General features: G+C 41.6%; 1 protein-coding gene across 2 annotated transcripts in view; it reads left to right on the top strand.

The window, feature by feature from the left end:
- The first annotated feature begins 531 nt into the window (after window positions 1-531).
- Window positions 532-14,785, top strand: part of gatad2b (GATA zinc finger domain containing 2B) — a 30,167-nt gene continuing 15,913 nt past the window's right edge. Inside the window, exons 1-2 of one of the 2 annotated variants that reach the window (XM_027012062.3) lie at window positions 532-744; window positions 8,723-8,799. The gene's annotated coding sequence lies outside the window, so the exon portion shown is untranslated. The remainder of the gene's footprint in view (window positions 745-8,722; window positions 8,800-14,785) is intronic. The other variant, XM_027012063.3, reaches the window with a different exon arrangement.

Raw genomic sequence — 14,785 nt, 5'->3', positions numbered from 1 at the left:
TAGCTAGCTTTCTGATCTTTTTAGCGGGGCGATAATTACTTGTAAGCTATTTACACAAATCATTAGATTTTTTATAGCCCCATACGCATTGCCACCATTCGTTAAGTAGCCGACGATGTCAAATTTATTTGAAAGGTTAGCGACAATTAACAGGACTTTTAGCCACTGATTGCATTGTGAACACAAACTGCTATCTCTTTTGAGTTTAACTATACTGGCTAAGACTATGAAGTTCACGACGATCTAATGTTCCTCAGCTTAGATGCTTATTAAACAACCGTCTACTTTTCCCAGAGTCTTGTGCAGCGTTCAAAATGTTCAATAGATAGCTCGGATGGGACGTCAATGCTTCCTAAAAGTCAGTCGATTGGCCTGAAGGAATGAAGAAGGAGTTAATATGGCTGTCCACAATTTATCTGCCAATGTAGTAAGCTTGCCTTGTGCTCCTGACACGACGCGCATAACAACCCATTTAGTTCCCATCATTTCCCAGCTTCTTGTCCCCTCCCCTCCAGACACAGACAACAACATACACCTTCATAGGGGCGCGTCTCCGACACAGCCGCCGACCAATAACCCGTCTGTCTGGGCAGAGACTGAGGGGATGAGCGCTTGTCCAGGCCCAATCAGCGCTTTTGTGTTGCCTGCCGGTGCCGGGAACTGATCGTGAAGAGCTACTGCAGCGCTTCAGGATCGGAAAGTGAACCCGGAGACAGAGGAACCTGAAGGGTAAAGGCAAGTAAGGTGAGTCCGGGGATTCGAATAGGGCCTAGCCGGGATCGGACGTGATTTTGAATTTACAGCGGCGGGATTTGAAATCTTAGGATATATAAGCAAGCATTCGCTGTACTGTATTAGTGACAAAGCAGGTTTCAGAAGAGCTAACAATAGATGATTTCAAATATTTTAGTGAATATCTAGACAATAGCATAGCAGCTTTGCTGGCTAGTAAAGCTTTTCAACAACCACACAGTAGTTCAAAGTGGCTAACCTAGCTAATACTATTAAAATGATCTCGGAATGTCTTCGGCATAGCACAAGTCGAGTGTCTCGCGTACAAGTCTATTGATTTGATAACACTGTAATATTGAGGAAACACTTTTGCCCAATTGAGAGATCCGCAGCATTTTATGCGTGAAAACCGTTTCATTGTTTCATCTCGTGTCTCTGGGGGTTAACCCAGCTCGGCGGAGAGAGCCTCGCGTCCTCCCGGCTGCGCGACACGGCTCCACTAGTGCAGAGGTGCACACAATGAGAACCCCCAAAATATACTTAATGGTTTTAATGGATCTGCCAAATATGACAGAAATACGTTATGTTAAATGGAAGGTTTGTGCTACTTCTGGCTGTTCTGAGAGCGGAGCATTTGGTGAACTGTGTTGAGGAGCACAGGGTAATGTACGGTGTGCTGATGGCTGTACAATTAGGGGGAAAAAGATCCGAAAATGGATCAGCCATTTACGTAAGTGAGGACGTTCTCTCAACTTGCTCCATATGCACGCAAATGGCTGCCCAGCACTTGACAAGCATAAGGCTTAAATTTAATTCCAACGTGAATGCATGTATTGATCGTAACCAACAGGGAGTCACTGATAAACGGGTGGAGATGACGTTTGGAAAGAAACTCTGATCAATAATATATGCAGTCTATTATTCTTGGTGCTGCAGACGCGTCTAAAGTGAGACAGCGCCTAATTTGTAGGCTATACAGTCCGTAGCCTACTATAACGGTCCAAGTCGAACTGTCTGCTGCTCGAGTGTTTCTACTATACATTCTGGGGACAGCCATATCTAACCTGACAGCGTAGAGTTAATGTGCTTGCTGAAGTTGCTTTTTTCTTTTTTAGAATATGGTCGCGTGGATGATGGGAATGTACTGACATCAGCATGCTAGACTATATGTTAAAAATAAAATTAAACACACCAATTCTTAAATTGCTAATATATGTTATATTGGTAAATTAGATACATGCATAAACCATCAAGCAATTCTTGTTTATACAATATTCTATAACTTTACCATCTAATCATTTAAAACTTTTCAAAAGGAGTTAGTTCATAATTACTATTTTGTTTTATCTGGGCAGTGGGAACTTGACTTGTAATATGAAGGTTGATGGTTCAAGCCCCACCACTGCCAAGTTGCCACTCTTTGGCACCTGAGCAAGACCATTAACCCTCAATTGCTCAAATTGTGTTCAGTTATAATTGTAAGTCGCTTTGTGCATATGGTATTTTCCCAGGAGGTAACTACAGTGGGGGTTGACCTCTGAAATTCTCATTTGTCATACACATAGGTTGCATGTAAAAGTAAAATTTGAAATCTTAACAGTGACAGATTTTTTTTCTACCCTGTCTATGGAAGACTCATTTGGAACATTTATTTTGTTTTCTCGCTTACTGATCATAAAGGTTCATTTGGTCTACATCTGGATTTCAGTGATTGGCTCTGGACTGCTTATCTCCAACTCATGTCTATGTCTCTTGAGTTGAGTGGGTGGCACTGTAGTTGTCCTTCTCAATACTCCATCACTCAGTACTTAAATATGTAGTCATCCTTTCCCAAAGGCCACTTCATCATGATCACAGCAGACACATCAAAATGGAGCCAGGGGGTTTTTTTTTGGTACTAATTTTGAAAGTGCTGCTTCACTGGTTGAAGGCTGTCCCACTAGTATTACATCCCAAGACGGGGTCAAAACAATGTTCTTATTGACTGTTTCGCTCAAAGGCATTTTGTTTGGACTGTTTCTCCCTTGCTACAGATAGATGATGGAGGAATGAGTTTATATTTATTTTCTGCTTTTTAATTTTTTTTCTTGCTATTCATCACTACACTCAAGGCAGCAGAGCGTGTGGTCACTGTCTGAGAAGGGATTTTACGCAGTGTGCCCTCTTTAATTTCCATGGCGTATGGTCGCCTTATCTCCAGTGACTGCCTTGTTTAGCTAAACCCACGGGACCCAGGATGTGTGTCGCCAGGTGATTAGATGGAATACAGTGTAGTGAGCAGACATTCTGGGTGCTACCCAGTTTTCATTGATGTAGATTTCATCAGTGATGTGTCAGACTATAAAAGTGTGCCCGCTTCCAGATGTCTTGGTGCCACTGCTCTGTTCAATCTTCCAGAGCAGAATACATTTACAATTTCTATTAATGGACTACCAGAATTTCAGAGGATATTGTACTGTCATTTGTTTTCCAACCTTGAATTATATTTATGTTTGTTTGGATGATTCAAACACATCATGCTACTGACAATTGAGTTAACGTACCAGAAAAGTCCCAAAGTTAAATTGGAGCTCCATGATTGGATTCTGGGACCAGAAAATGTTCTTGGCTTCACTTCACAACTTTTAAATCATCAGAAACGACAGTGTTTAGAATTAGTAATGTCCCCTTGGCAAACATTTCCAGAAGACACAACAAAGTGACTTGCTCTGTAAACATGCACCAGTGGATATACTGCCAGGAAATATGACTACCTGGCCTGAAGTTATGAAGCTGAATGCTGACACAGTCGGTTCTGAGCGGGAAGAGATATATATTGATCTTGTAACCTTCAGCACTTTTGGTCAGTCTATCCACATGGTGCATTTTCACCCATTACCCTCCCAGGCTTGCAGTTGGGTCCAACTCTTGGGTTTTGTGTGATAGTTGGTTAAAAAGAACCATACTGATGAACTGTGGGGTCCAGAAGGGTTTGACACATTGTGCTTTGATAAGCCTAGAGCTGATTTTCTCCCTCACTGAGATAAGGCCTCTGTGTTTTGACCACAAACTCTTGGCTCTTTAGGATACACTGGAATGAACAGCATTATGTCAGAACTCTATATTCTTTCTAAAGACTTGTACTTTAGAACAAGTTTTATGCTATATTGTGCATTCCATTTGCATTTTAGGTGGCTAATTATTAACAATTTGTGGGTCAGACCTTACAGTTGTTCATAATTAACTTTTATCTGTAGGTCAGCACTTGAACTTGGCACATGGCCGCTTTATCTACAATGACCACATAGAGACCTGCAAACTTAAATTTTATGAAGGTACTTGGGTATAAGTGTCAATGCAGAAGAGTTGTTTATTTGAGCAAATTTGAGGAGTTCTCTTTCTGTACCACCACCTAAAAATGACATGGCTCTGTCCTTTAGAAACATGCAATATGTGGTATTACTATATCAGGAGGCTATCTGCCCTCACATAGGACTGGTGTTCTCAGGTGTTTTCAGGTCTGTAGTTTCCATATTATGAGAAGTGGAATTTTATACCCCAGAATCAATGCTCATGTTGTGACCTGCACTTAAAAAATTGAGCTGACTGCCTTCTATTTTAAGAAACAAGAAATCAGCATAATTAGCTCTTAATCAGGAAAATGAAGTTTATTTAAAAATCCACCCAAGTGAAACTCCTTGGAGGGTGAAAAGCCTCATCGGTTGCTGCCATGTGCTGCTAATTGATATGTATGGTGCTAATAAATGCTTGTGAATTGAAGGATAAACAAGGCTTTTACCACCCCCCCCCCCCCCAAAAAAAAAAAAAACAATAGTGGAAAACAACAACCAAAAACCACAAGGCAAATATAAAATATTAGAAATTCATTCGATCTTGATTTGCCACAGGCTGTGTGTATTTGTGTGTGTGTGTGTGTGTGTGTGTGTGTGTGTAGGAGTGTTTGAGTAAGCTGTAACACTGGTCATTGTCACTGTGTTGGTTATTTGCAGCCAATAACAAATTATCTGTGGAGACCTTGACAGTTTTAAAACTTATTACAAGGCATTGCCATGGAGTTTTTTGGTTTATTTACAGTAAAGATTTTTCCATTAGATTTGGAAAAACTTGCTTTTGCATCTTCTGTCACATTAACACCCTTGTAGATATGTATCTGTACCCTTGATGCAGACTCTTCCTCTGATGCCACAACATATCAAGCCACTTAGTGTGCAGTGTGTAGAGTATCCCAGCGGTTGGAGGAGAATGCTAATCACAGCATCGGTGTATCAACAGGTAACTCTGCAAACAACCCTGAAAGAGTGCTAACATCAGGTTAATGTCAGGTGGAACATACATAGCAGTCTTTTGTGAGAAATCCCCACCACGGTCAGCACTGTGCCCAGTGCGTAACCATGCACTGCATGGTCAACATCGTGCCCAGTGCTTAACTACCAGTGTGTCATAGCTGAACCAAAGACGACTACAAAAAATTGAAGACTTCCTAATTCTCATGCTACCAACATGGGTACAGCAGTTGCCAGTAAATTCTTTGGTGACGTGAGTTATCGGTGGTATTGTGCAATCGGTGGGCGTTCCTGAGCTCGGTGTATGAATGGCAGGTTATTCGTCAGCATTTTAGCTTTTGTGGCTACAGTATGACTGAGAACAGGAGCATTTGATCTGGTCCACTGCATTACCCAGTAGTCTTGCCGTACCACTCCTCTTCACACCTCAGTGGAGTGGCTGTGTTCAGTGGGCTTCACGTAAGCATTATTAAACCCCAAACAGAAACAATCAGGCCAGATGAATGGCTCCCTGTAAAGTTTAATTAGAGGGCCTTCCTGACATTAGAGCCATACGAACAGCAGTAGGGAAGAGCACAGTGTGCGTTCTGCACATGATGGAGGAACTGAGAATGAGCACATACGAGATGCGGAAAGTTTAACTGAATATAGCTGTTTAGTGACCTACAGGCCTGGTTAAGAAAGTGGTATCAAGGAATGACTATGTTACGTGGAAGGTAGCAGTGTTAGATTTTCTGGAAGCTTGTTAACATGCCCCTCCTTTCCCCAATCAACCATTGACTCAGGGGTTCCTCACACCTCACGTATCCAAAAGCACATTACTTTGTATAGCACATACTATGGTTTTACTGCTGTTTTCAATAGGGTGAAAATTGGACTTGAAGATTGCTATTAGATTACATGAACTATACAGTGTCACTGCATGTGAGATAAGATTGTGAGCTATTGATCCACACCAAACCAATTTCATTGAAAAAAGATGAAAACTGAAAGGAACAGTGCAGCAGGTACTTGATCCTCTGTGTGTGTGTGTGTGTGTGTGTGTGTGTGTGTGTGTGTGTGTGAGTGTGTGTATGTGTGTGTGTGTGTGCACGCGCGCGTGTGTGTGCAGGTGCACGTGTGTGTGTGTGTGAGTGTGTGTGTGTGTGTGTGCAGGTGCACGTGTGTGTGTGTGTGTGTGTGTGTAGCAATGCTGTATGCTTTATTAACTCTTCTGAAATTCAGAAGCTTTTACTGTTCAATGCGTCAATCATTGCTCTATTGTTTACTAGGTCAATAGTGTTCATGTTCATTCTTTCACAGTTACTTATCTTTTTAATGTTTGTTCACATGTGGTTGAATAAGATGTATTCACTATATTACATCAAAGTTCTGGCTAGGACTAAATTCTTGACCTTTTATAGAACTCTTTTTACAGAGTATTGACTCTGGCTGTTGTTCACGTGTCAGACGTTCCTGTGGAATGTATAGACAGGAAGTGAGTTGTGCAGATCTCTGATCTCCTCTGCCTGTCCAGGAGTGTTGGCTGCATGTGGGATGATATAAAGGACGTATATTTTGATGCAGCCCAGTGTGTGATGTATAAACGGGAGCAGCCTTCCTTGATGCATCCCCGTTTGTGCTTCTAAAGAGAGGTGACCCATGTGGCCTTGGGACTAACACGCTCCCACTGTGCGCTCAGCTGTTCACCAGGCCTAAGGCTGACTAAGCGATATCCTCAGGAGGCCACAACGCTTACTCGTTTTTAAAGTCCTTTCTGCATATTACATGATTTATGCCTCACCGTTCCTTTTCCTGATATGACTCCTGTGGACTAATCACGCAGTGTTACTCTGGGTCATCAAGTTAGTCTTTGCTGACTGTGGAGATGTGGGTCTTTTACAGTGAGCTTTTTTGAGCCGATCTGGGACCTGTCATGGCTGTGTCCTTTGCCCTGATATTCCCCATTGTGAATTTGCTGCCTGGCACCCTCTCCTCACATGAGCCTATCAGCTCTACAGTCCAGTGACCTTTTAATCAGCACGGTCTCAAGGCTTACATTCTCTATTAATCTTTTCACCTGCTTGTTTGCCTTATTACTATGTAAAAACACGTGTATAGCACTATAAGGTTTCCTTTCCTGAGCCCGTCATTTGAATGGTGCATAAGTGATCTATTTTTAATTTGCATGGAAGGTTAGTTATGAGGAGTGCCCAAATAGTTCATCTCTTTATTTTGCTACCAGGTGGAATGGTGTGTGTGTGTGTGTGTGTGTGTGTGTACCTATTGCTTTAAGATTGCAAAAGCTCCATCAGTTCTCTGTTCACCTCAGTAAAACATGGGTTCTTTGTGTATGTGTGCATGTACAGTTCAATGCTGGCTGTGGTGATGCTGTACTATAGATTAATAGGGTGCATGCTCAAATCACGTGCTGCAGGTGTGTCATTTTGTATGGTTTAAGGCATTTGCTTATTCTCGCTTTAAAATGTGTCACTCTTTGTTCCCTTCAACCTAGTCGTCTTTCTAAATCAAACCAACTTTAAAATCTCCATTCTACCTCTGTCTCTCCAAGTGGCTCAAGTTCCAGCATTTTTTCCTTTTTTTTTTGTTTAAACAACGTATGCCCCACCCTGTGGTCTGAAGTTCCGCAATGAGCCTTCTTGTCAAGGTGCCAGGTTTTAGATTCAGCGTCTCGCAAGAAGTACATTTAGTACATTTTCCTCTTACTGCCCTGAAAACCCAGGAGCTTCATGCCCCTCCCCTTACCCCTTTGCCCCCCTTCTTTCTCTCTCTCTCTCTCTCTCTCTCTCTCTCCCTCTTTCTCTTTCTCTTTCTCTGTCTTCGTGTGATGGCCTGACCACTAACGGCTACATATTAAGAGATAATTCCATACCCTGAGGTTACAAACCGGCTTAGACTGGCTCTCTCTCATTTTGACTCCACTGGGTACCCTGTTTTTTTTTTTTTTTTTAAAGATATTGTGACTCACTGCTTTTTTTAAAGAAACAGGAGTCCCATTCTCATCAAGATTGACTACAGCCCCACGACCATGTCCAAAGGCATGCACAAACACACATGGATTCAGCACTTCATAGCCTTGATAAGCATGTTTGCCTGCAGTGTAATGGCTTTCCTTCACATTGTGTTTATTTTTGTTTGTTTTTTTGATTGTGTTTAAAATGTTGTATTGTTTTAAGGGTGTTTTTCCTGGAAAGCATTCAAAATGGGACACAATTGTAAATGCATTAACTTGTGGTTCCTCCTATTCTGTGTGAAGGTCATTTGACTGCAAATACACTGAATCTTGGAAAGCGTTTCACTTTGAATTGGTTGTGTCTGCATATCATCATAGAGAAAATAGCCAACAGCCATCTGACTGATCTAAAGGGGCAAGTTATAGGTTTAAAAAAGCCAAACATTAATAGCCTAAGTCACATCATATGTTTGCTGATGCAGCTCTGTAAGCAGTTCAAGATTGAATCTCCGTCAGCCACTCAGTGCCGTGCTGCTGGGTGGACAGCATCTTCTCTGCAGCTTCTGTGGACATGTTTGTCATTTCTCTCCTTCAGCAGGTCTTTACAGCCTGGATGTTTATTATACGCATTGATTCCATTCTACTATATTTCATGTGTTGGATCTTGAAAGTTCTGATCCAGATTCTTATGTAGACACACTGTTCACCCCTACCAGTAATTCAGTCCTAAAATCCTGCTATGTCTCTCTTTTAGAAATGTCAGTGACATTGGCCTGCCTGCGTCCGTATTTGTGACTCCTCCTCCAACTTGACGCTGGATTGCACAGCAGGGTAAATCTGATTAGCTTTTTCAGTCCTATGCTTGTGCAGGGTGGGCAAAATCCAGCTAGCTACCAAAATGGAAATTTAATCATGGATTAGGTTTTAAATAAGGGAAATGACCAGTCACAGTTCTGAAAGTATTCAGTGTAGACAACAGTATCTAAAATCAAAGAGCGTAACATATACCATGTTTAGTGCTGTTTTGCTTAGGGCTGAAATGATTACTTGTGTACCTCGATTACTAAGAATCATCAATAACTGTATACACATAGTTATATAATCCATATAATTTATATATAGTGCAAAGCATCCATCAAGCCGAAAACAGATTCAGCTGCTAAATTCTTGACTTGTTAAAAACAAAAATGTGGGAGCATACCAAATACAAAAACAATGTTAAAGCAAGGTGATATTGTATTACTTCTACCATAGAAGGGTGGGAGGATAACATAAAGTAGCAAAAGTGACTTTTATTTTTATATTTTTATATTTTCTTGAATCATTATCAAATGATGGAGAGGCTATGAATAAGCTCCCAGAATCCAGTATCTTCATAGCAGTTAAGGGTCTAGTGATGACGATAGATGAATATGTTTACTTAAAATCAGACGTTGAGCCTAGCCAGAGTCTGAACAGTCAGTACCGTCATGTTTGGGTTGTCACTGCAGAGACAGGAGACGTTCACACATCAGGGTGCTCATGCATGACTTGGGAGGTCATGCAGTCACGTCCCTGCTATTTTACGGAAGGTTAGCTGGCGGACTAGCTAGTTTGCCAAGTACCTGAGATTGTTGAATTGTACCGGAGCAACTTCTCATCATGTTTATTGGCAGAGACATCAAATCTGTGTGGTAAGCATTATAGTAAATGGACTGAAATAAGTTACATATTTTGAAAGAAAGAATGAATAAATGGAAAAAATATATACTCTCGTACACTGAGGAAGCAATATACTGCTCTGTGTTCTGAGAAATATAGCTACTGCTTCTGTTTTCAAACAGATGTTGAGCCCTTAGCTGTGCACTGTAAAGGTTAAGGAAAGCAGCAAATTGCAAATTACTTAGTTTTACCTGGATTATATATATTGCCTGGCTTATATTTTATTTGTGTATAAACCAGAGTAAATGACAAAGTACTTTTTAAAGTTGCTCTGGATGAGAGCTTCTGCCAAATGCCATAAATGTAAATCAAACTATTTTATGTTTTCCATTAATATTGGTGTAGTGTGTTTACACCAGCTTCGTCAAATTGTTTAATGACTCCGTAGACCAATGGATGTTCTGCACATTTCTTGAAAAATGTGGAAAATAAAAAGGTCATGCAAAAAATATCATGAATACTTTTTTTTTTAATGCTTTAAAATTATTTTTTATTTACTTATTTGTTTTGCATTTCAGAAAATGTTTTATTTAAAGCCCAAAATGTTATATAGCACTTAAATACACTAAATTAGGTTTCATTTTGACAGATACTATATGCAATTTGAGATATAAAAATGTTGATTTTTCTAAAATAGAAACCAATTATTTGTTCATTCATTTTTCATTGTCTTATATTCTCTTTTGTATATTTACTATTGCTCTTTAATAAAGCAAAAATATTTGTTATTTGATTAATTGGCATAATCAATAGAAAACTCACTAAAGTAATCTTGCTGAAGCCTAAATTTGACCTAATGCAGGTGAGGGACATGGTCCCACCTTCACAACATTCATAAACCTCCACAAATTCTGACATCACTAAACTCCTTCACTTAGTGACACTTGTATGTCTCCATATGTGTGCATATATCATGCATCATGTTTGAATCTAATTGGAAAAAGTCAGATTTCATCTGGCTATGTGCTAATCAGACTGTAGAACATGTTTCCTGCTCAAATTGCATATCCCAAAAAATCAGATTTGAGCAGCCTGCTGCCAGTGGTGTCCCTCAGTGGTGTTCCAGGAAGAGATCCTATTGGCCCGAGTGCTATCCCTGATAGTGGACACTGCTATGGGCTTTTGCCCTAGAGAGGAGACTTTGTGTGAATTAAAGGGTAGTAAATATCCCCAGTCCAAAAGTATAGAAAGGGTCCTGGGTACAAAACTTGATTTACATGAAAGAACAGATTTTATTTTTTTGCTGTTGGAATGGTTAGATTTTTTTTTTTTTGACCAATGGAAAATCCTTAAGTCTGATATGATGGTAAGAATATGTTCTCACATGATCTCATATGATCTAAGAAGTTTTCAGAGTTAAATTATTTAATTAAAAATTCTCATATTGACATATTTTGGCCTTCATAGTACAACACACCTGTGTTGAAGATCGCAGTTTTACCTTCACCCACTGGTGCTGCAGCCTCGTACTCTGTTTCTGAGAGACACACGTTTCCACTTTGTGTTCAGCAGTGGCAGCAGTCTGGCATTCTATCCAGAGACCGTGTCTTACTCGGGTTTTCTCTGGTCCAGACCACAGTCTGTGATCAGTGATACTCGTGCCCAAGTCAGGGGAGAAACAGAAATCAGCTTTGCTAAATGGAGAACTGGACCAGGACAGCCGTGTACTGCTATCCCCAAATAGTTTAAAACATCAGTGTTGTACTCAAAATGGGCAAATGAAAATGAGCTGGCGAGTTTCGAGATTTTTGGCGAAGCTACTGATTTTCTCTTCTGAAATTCATAGGATGCATCAGGATAGTTGTGTGGTTTTGTACCTGCTGTTAATGTGGGTTTGTGGTTCAGGGGGCTTTCTAGCAAGTCTAAGCTAATTGAAGAGAAAATCTGATTAGCACAAAAGACAGAGGCATTCCATCACAGGGGTCCACTGCTGTCAGACTTCTTGTTGCGCTCTAGTGCACGTGCTCTCTCTCTCTCGCTTTCTTTGTTTTCAACTTCACACCCCCGCACACTTCCTCCCCTTTGCCCCTGCTCCTGCCCCCCCCCCCCCCCCCCCAAACGGCCACTCCCTCCCTCGGGCGACAGCAGAACAAGAATTGATTAGTGGCATAGCTTAAAAATAGAAGGGCCTGTTGTCATGGCAACGGACACAATGAGCTGTTGTCTTGTTTAATGAAGATCAGGGTTTTAAGTGTTATGGCTGAAGGAGTGCAAGCGGGAGACGCCATACTGATCTAGGTGTGTCTGTGTGTGTGTGTGTGTGTGTGTGTGTGTGTGTGTGTGTGTGTGTGTGTGAGAGAGAGAGAGAGAGAGAGAGAGAGACACTGAGTGAATACTGAAAGAGAGATTTCTGCTTGTTTAGACAAAATGGACAGTGTGTGCTATGCCTCTGATGTCTACGTGTTCTGGTGTATGCAGATGGTAGTTAATAGTGTGTGTGTGTGTGTGTGTGTGTGTGTGTGTGTGTGTGTGTGTGTGTGTGTGTGTGTGTGTGTGTTAGTGTTAGAGTGAGTGGGTGGATGTAGTGTGTTGCTTTGAAGGTGCAAGACTGCTGATTTTGCTTTGTCGCAACCCATCCTTTACCTAACCTTAGGGTAAAGATGAGGCAAAATTGAAATCAAATGTATCATGCTTTTGCAGCCATGAAATGCGTTAACACCCAGCCCACATTCTGTTACTCATAACTCTCATAAAGTGGGAGCCAACCAATTACAACTCTGTTGCTATGGGTGTCATCCGCCTAATTGGACTCATTAGTGTCAGAAACTGACCTTATACAAAATCTGGTCATATTCCCAACAGCCCCATATTTTGGATCCTCACAGTTCCAAATATTCAGTAACAGTATGCCAGTGTGCTGGTTGATGAGATTCTTGGTCCAATTAGTAAATTAACCAGTAAGCTATGAATGAACCAATTAGAGAATTAACCGATTTAAGATCATGCTTAAATTTTAATCTAAAATGTAATCTGCATATTTTGAATAGATGCTCATTGTTCACTCTTAACATTCACAGATATGATTTATCGGCCTACATCTTTGCATCACATGTAAATTGAAGCCTTTAAGAGTTTTCCATAAAGACAGCGTGCTGCTTTGCTGAGTTTTCTTCTTTTAGCTTGGAGCCACTGCTTAATAAGCAAGTAGTTCCCGCTCTCCTCCCTTTTTCAAAGTGAATGTGTGAATGCTGGTAATCCCTTTTATCAGATTTACAGACTGATTATGGTGCTTTTATGTACTGTTCACTTGAAGAATGTTGCCAGGTTGTTCTCACTCACACACCTTCTTGCCTTGCTTATTTTTAGCATTCCACTGAAGTGCTGTGAGTCTTTAGTGGAGCTAGGGTTCCCTGACAGGGATTTTCTAGGTGTACACTCCATACATCCTCACTTTTTATACACCTCCAGTTTTGGGTCTTCAGTGTCTTAAAACCCCCATGCAACAAAAAAAGATCACCACAGGATGTATCTGATCGGAACCATAAAAGCCATTAGACCTTCTTGGGAAATAATTTCCTTTACCCTTTTGCTTGAGTTTTTCTGTAGAGAGATGGAGATGGAGTGACACACAGCAGATGGGCCAGCAGCAGACCTGACTGCTGCACCACTCTGTGTCGTCCCCTGCTCCCAGTGACCCGTCTGGAGCAGTGAGCATGGAAGAGGGCGGATCAGCAGGCCAGTGTCTCCGGGGTTCCTAGGGCGTAAGGATATGCACCCGCACTGGGGAAAAGTGAGCTCGCGCAGGCAACTATGGTACCTGACACTGACCCTGTGCCTCCTGGAGCATGCACCATTTGAGAGAAATGTCTGGACATCCTCACACTTTAATCCTGCCCATCCTTACATTAGATATTTGTCTCACATGGTCCCACCAGAGGAGACCATCTTCTCATCCCTTTGTCATAAAGAACCATGGACCCCTAAATACACATGAGGGTTGTGGCTGATGCCACATGCATCAGGGCTGGATCCTTTTTCTACAGTACAACATCTTGTTTTTTGCTGTTCTGTCGAAGTACCTTTTGGAATGTTATCCTATTGCAAAGTAGATATAAAATATGTGCATTTTAATGTTCCAGTAACCCATCTTGGAAGTACAATGTTTAAACTGCTTACCTGTCACCTGTACTTGTCACATTAAATGCAGCTTATACCTGGGGTTATAATAATGTGGTTATTACTTTGCAAACATTTGATTTTAACAGACATTTCACTCCCTATTCCATGATCAGATAACAGAGGTACATTTTCTAAACAAATTCTAAAAGTAAACAGTGTTTAAGGGCTTAAAATACAGTTAGTGTTTCCTGTGGAATCCCTCTCAATCTGCTTGATTAGTCTCTGCTCTAATTCTGAACTTTTAGAGAGAGAGAGAGAGAGAGAGAGAGAGAGAACGCGGGAACAGCAGCATAAAAGCCTACGCAGATGATCCAGTCCTCGGCTTGTTTTCCCACTGTTGGGAGCAGTGCTTACCCCGTGTGACCCAGCAGCAAGCCTGTTCCTCACACCTTCAAACTGGGTTACTGCCTCCGAGCTCGCCGTTTGCCATAAATCATCCCTGTTATGTTTAAGGTCACAAAACTATTGTTTGACCCATTCAAGCACAGTAGCTGGCTCGCTGCCCATCTGGAGGCAACACTATATGTTTATTTCATGTCATTATAAGTATTTTTAATTAATTAATTAATTTTATGTTGGTGGAGCTTGGTGACAAGGCAGCAGCCATTTTGAGGTGTGCATGTTCCTGGCATGGGCTGCAGTGAGCAGGAGGAGGCCCAGAGCGGCCAGCAGAGCGGCTGGCTGGTCCCACAGGCAGGAGGGGCGCAGGCGGGTTTGGGAGATGGGCCAGGACAGCAGGCGTGAGTTTCTTGGGGGGTGGGGTTACCACAGGAGGTGGGGGGCTCAGAAACTCCTGTGTGTTGGTGATAAGCACCCTGCCCTGGGATGATCCACGCGGCCAACCTGTAAAATGAAGACGATGCTCTGGTACTCTTGCATGAAGGAATCAAGATTTTTGAATATCAATGTGGGGTGTGTGTAGTGCTACTGCCCCTGGGTAAGGAGTGCAAGGGTGAGGACATGCTGGTTTGGGAGGTGGGCCGAGGACTTGCGTCAG

Source organism: Electrophorus electricus, chromosome 2, assembly GCF_041902795.1.
Source record: "Electrophorus electricus isolate QZ-2024a chromosome 2, ASM4190279v1, whole genome shotgun sequence".
In the NCBI taxonomy this organism is placed as follows: domain Eukaryota; kingdom Metazoa; phylum Chordata; class Actinopteri; order Gymnotiformes; family Gymnotidae; genus Electrophorus; species Electrophorus electricus.
The sequence above is the reverse complement of the archived record's forward strand: the minus strand, read 5'-3'. Positions and strand labels throughout refer to the sequence as shown.